This window comes from Manduca sexta, chromosome 18, assembly GCF_014839805.1.
Source record: "Manduca sexta isolate Smith_Timp_Sample1 chromosome 18, JHU_Msex_v1.0, whole genome shotgun sequence".
NCBI classification, from domain to species: domain Eukaryota; kingdom Metazoa; phylum Arthropoda; class Insecta; order Lepidoptera; family Sphingidae; genus Manduca; species Manduca sexta.
The window spans coordinates 6,328,319-6,333,574 of NC_051132.1; the positions used below are offsets into that span (position 1 = coordinate 6,328,319).

The window sequence follows — 5,256 nt, forward strand, 5'->3', positions numbered from 1 at the left end:
CATTTCAGTAATCCGGAGTTAGTAACATTACTTCTAGATTTGTCAAGCGTTTAAATAATAATTTTCCCTAAATGTCCCCCAGCAGGGGCAGCTTTAGGGGGGGCGAAGCGGGCAACCTAAGGCCGCCACTGTCCCCCAGTAAATGCAGCCCTGCAATCCGAAGGCTGTATGGCATCGTTCACAAGACCTACATTGTCGAACCGCAGCCGATATCCAACTCAGTTCAACTACGATCACCTTCTGATGCAGATCACATTGGTCTGTTAGTGCTTCTACAGAATCGAGTCATTAATCAGGTGAGAATTAGTTTAATCCATGATTTTACTTTGGTACAGAAGTGTTTATAATTATAATGAAGACATAGTGCTTTTTGTACATCTATGTTAGAGTTTAGCAAAGTCAACCAAGGATCGCAAAGCGTGTAAACAAATATATATAACTGGATATTGTTACTTATAAGCATTTTTATAAATCAATGATAATTTTTGTAGTAAATTTAATGGAAAATAGTATTTATATTGCTCAAGATTAGCTACACGAAAAGTAGGGGAAATAAAAGAGCGTAATTTTCAAACTGGCAACTTTGTCAACAAAAAACTAACCCTTATAAACCATGAACCACGTGTCTAATACCAACTCAAAAGAAATTATTTTAGGGTATTACAAATAGAAACGAAGTGGAATCTAGTAAACAGGCTCGTCACCTACTAATAGAGACATTTAAGCCTTTTTCTAATTATTTTATACTGTTATTATTTAATACTCTTTAGGTAGAAATTTTGATATTAAGTACCACAACCCAGAGTATCCTTGGTCTATTGGCACAGTAAGCATTGGCGCAATTAGGGGGGAAAGGGTGGTTTGCACCCACGCTAGAAACGACTTTACCCACTAGAACAAGTCTTGCGCTTACAGTGGCTTCGCGTGGTGCACTCCTTCCCTTGAATTCGGCGAGCTTTTATTTTGCCCCTACCAGCTGCACCAGTAGATATTTTTATTTATTGTGCAAAATAGACAAACGAGCAAGCGGTCCGCCTGATGAGAAGCAGCATCCGCTGCCCATGGACTTTGCAATGCCAGAGGCACAGCAAGCCGTTGCCTACCTGGGAGTGAGCACTCTTTTCAAGCCTCGTTTAAAGAAGGTCAAGTCATAGCACTCGGGGAATACCGATGCAGGGAGGGATGTTGAGAAATGTTGCGGATTGGGAAATCCCAGGATTTTTTTAACTTAGAACCAGGGATTTTTTTAAATTGTGTCGGTTTATGTAATACGATATGCTTATGACTAATTCCTCTCGGCGGTTAATGTCAGGCTGGTAATAATAAACGATAAAATTTAAATCCTTTATGTATACAAATATGTTAGAAAAACTGTGTTAGGCCAACGTGATTAAAAATAAGGTATTGGCACGTGGAAGAATACTTTTTTAATAATTGAATTAGAAGCTGGTAAAGTTTAGTTAATATTTAGACTAATGAATAGTTAAATCGAGGCTAACGAATTCCCTAATACCACTTTTGAGTTATAATAGGTACCTATGCATGTTTTTACAGGATCTGTGCTATAAAAACGTGCATATTTTGTGCATATTTTGATGTTAGAAATACCGCAATTGGAAATAAATATAAGGGATATTGTGTTTCAATAACTTTAGAATTAATATTTATCAGTATTATGTAATAAACGAGGTTAAACCAAGCTTTGTTTTTTCCAGTCATTTCGATGCACTGGAACGTGGTCTTCTTTAAATAAGAACAATTGCTGTGTATCTACCGCATTCTTTAACAATACATGCATAGGATCATGTAGTCCGTAGGTAAGCGCCTTCAGACGAGGTTATCCACACAACAGTAAATAAAGATACACTTGATCAAACAAACTTAGCCGCTTGACTCATTTCGCCGAATATTTTAGTGAAATCGTTGCTTACTTCTGTGTATATTTTAGGCAAGCAACGAATGAAATTTACTTAACTTCATAATATTATGAAATGGAACGTTTAAAATCAATATAACAGTTTAATTTAAAGTAACATATAGAACTCTACTACTTATTAGCGTGCAAGTTTGAGTAATTACTTGCCCTGTAGAGTAGTTCTGTTTCTTGCGGTTTTATACTGTTTAATGTGAGAGACCTAGTTTATTCAATACGTACACTTACCTTCCGACACGCGGTCGACACTTCAGCTTACACTATTCGTTGTCTTTCAAATGTACTTCGATGTAATAAAATTTTGCTACCGTACAAATTTTAAGGTTATATCAGAACAGTTAATAATAATTTGTTTTTATAAATTCCAGAAGTCGTGAATTGGTTTCAAGAAACTTGATCAAGAAATAAAAGATAGACTGAAGATGGAGTTAACAATATTCCCAAGTTAGAAGAAACATTTGAAGAATTTATGTTATTGCCATAATGCTTAAAATTCGGAGATCACTATAAGCATTGTGCTGGAAACAATTTATACCTAGTCCTCAACTGGTTATGTATTAATATTTAGAGCTAATTTAACCAAATTATGTAATACCTTAATAGGCAGCAATAGTCATTTAAGTAAAGTTAAGGATTTAAATCAAAATGCTTTAGAAGATATATTCCCCAATATTTTAAATGTACCTAAATGATAATATTATTCGGTCGTTTAATTGTCTTGAACCATAAATGTATTGAAAATCTTATCGTGCATCATCAACAAACAATAACAAAATCATTAGCAAATTACCAATATAATTCCGCATAAAGTATTAACAACAAAATTTTGTTTATTCTCGAAAGACTTTTTAGTTGCTGTATTAATTTTACAAAATATTTATAAACATTAATATTAGTAGAAACAACATTCTTCGTGATATTTTTTTCGGAAAAGATTTTTCTTTTCATATTCCAATTTAAAAACAACCTTCGAAGCAGCAAAGAAATTCGGAAGGCCAAATTTCTTATTATGATAATATGTTTCGAAACCTCTGTTTGATGCTGACTGCCTCTATGGCGTGGTTATGTTGCTGCGCGGTATGACTACAACTCTAAGGAACCGGGTTCATATCCTGGATCGGACAAAGTGATATTTGGGTTTTTCTTCTCACTTTCAGCCCGGAGTCTGGAATATGTACCCGACGTGGCGGCAAGCTTGTCCCTTATTACATGGGACGGAACACACTTGACGAAAATTGAATGCTCTGGTTACTCTTCTGCCTACTCCTTCGGGGATAAAAGTGCGATGTGTGTACTTAATACATTGTGCGTCTAAAAGTTATGCTATACAGTATAGGTACTTTCAATGTTTCATTAAAATATAATCATAGGTAGAGTTGAAAATTGCTAAGTATTAAAAACCCATTTTGTAGGATGCAAATCATAAATTATAAAATTGCATTTACAATACTAAGTTTAATATTCTGTTTTCAGCTTATTCCTGAGACTACGGGAAGATATACCGTGAAGACAAAATCTGTTAAGCGAAGTTGGTTTGTGACCGTCACTAACGGGCAGTGATCAGATATTTGCTCGTTTTGACGTTCGCAAAATGAACTCGCTTGACTATATTCTGCGATGGATAAGAAGACTGACAACAGTGACCAAACAATAATTTATTATAAAATGATTTTAGGTCAAAGATTTCAAACATATAGAGTGGAGATTGGAAAGATTGTGTATACAACAGGTTATAGTTTTGTTACATTAAAGTTATTGATATTTCGTAGCATTATTAAAACCTTGTACAAAATATACATATTATAAATGTTTAGTTTCAACTAAGTAAAATTGTTTTTTTTTGTATTGCGTTTTATTGTGTGTATGTATACATGCATAATGCATGTATATGTTTTATATACATGTACAAATTAGATATCGCACACGATATATTTTAAACTTTTAATTACTAATATAATATACGAGTATAAATATTGTTAAAACATATACTTTTATAACATAATTGTGTATTCAATAAAGAAGTTTTTTACTAAGTTTATTTCGATTCAATCCATAGTACTCACGTATACTATAACTTTTTTTTGGTTCTTTGTTTATAATCTATATCATTATAATATTTTCCCTAAGATTCATATGGACCTATAAGTATCATTAGAATATTTTTTTAATATGTTCAAATACTTCAAAATTATGTAACCATGTAGCTTCTGTAATACGTTAATATAAGTAATTAATAAACTAAATAAAGTACATAGTTAAGTGTATCCGTTCGCAAGTAGCTGTAAATAAATTGTATTTGGGTATTTTATAATGTATTTTATGCTACCATTAATTAAATTTTATTTAATGCCACTAATGCCGCGTCCTGTTATATTTTTCCCTATACTCCCAAAGGTCTATCTAAATTAAAAAAAAACTATAAACTGATTTCTGTGTGTTTTTATTCCTTTATTATGGACTATATTATTATTATGGATATTTGTGTGTATTTTTTCCTTCCTTCATCCTTTATTATATACTATCCACTCTTATCATTATGAGATATGGCCAGATTCAAGCAATAAAGTACTATACAATAGTTTTCATGTTCCTAAATTATATAAAACTATATCTATAGTCTAAAGAGAGAATACCGAATTTACATTCGCAATATAAAGATCTGTGTTTTTCTTTTTATAATATCATAGCTGTAAAATGTTACGTTGAATTCAATTGCAGCAGTTCTAAAAAGGCTATGATCTTAGAAAAGTTAATTGTATGTAGCAGGTGACTGCCGCTCTGAGGTCTTGGGTTCGAATCCCGGGTCGGGTAGTTATATCTGAAAAACTATATACGCGGGCGGAGCTGCAGGCAAATATTATAACATGGCTATTAAATATATGATTGAGTTAACTATACTTGAGTATTAGAAATATAATTTCTGATGCACTCGTAAAATTTAGCCGCAGCATACGAAACAAGGATGGATGCAATCATTAGATTAAGACGGCTTTTTATTATGCATTAGAAATAATCCCAAAATACAGAATTAATATGAAGCTCACAGCTTACTAAAACAAACGGTCACGACTCTATTTCACGAAATTTAGGCAGATGCGCAACTGTTGCACATGTACCTACCTTGCTAGCGGTAAGTATAGCTATAACTATAATATACTTTCCCACTGCTGGGCACGGGCCTCTTCTACTACTGAGAGGGATTAGGCCTTAGTCAACCGCGCTGACCTAGTGAGGATTGGTAAACTTCACACACCCTCAAAATTCCTATAGAGGACTTCTCAGGTATACAGGTTTCCTCACGTTGTTTTCCTTCACCGTTGAAG

At 33.4% G+C, this 5,256-nt stretch overlaps 1 long non-coding RNA gene across 2 annotated transcripts; it reads left to right on the plus strand.

Annotated features, from left to right (window-relative positions):
• The first annotated feature begins 206 nt into the window (after positions 1–206).
• LOC115453888 lies at positions 207–4,290 on the plus strand. Of its 2 annotated transcripts, XR_005112590.1 has the most exons (4): positions 207–296; positions 1,716–1,817; positions 2,302–3,269; positions 3,407–4,290. It is a non-coding gene; the product is annotated as an uncharacterized LOC115453888 (long non-coding RNA). The 2 variants fall into 2 exon arrangements; XR_005112591.1 differs by lacking the exon at positions 1,716–1,817.
• Positions 4,291–5,256: the final 966 nt, after the last annotated feature.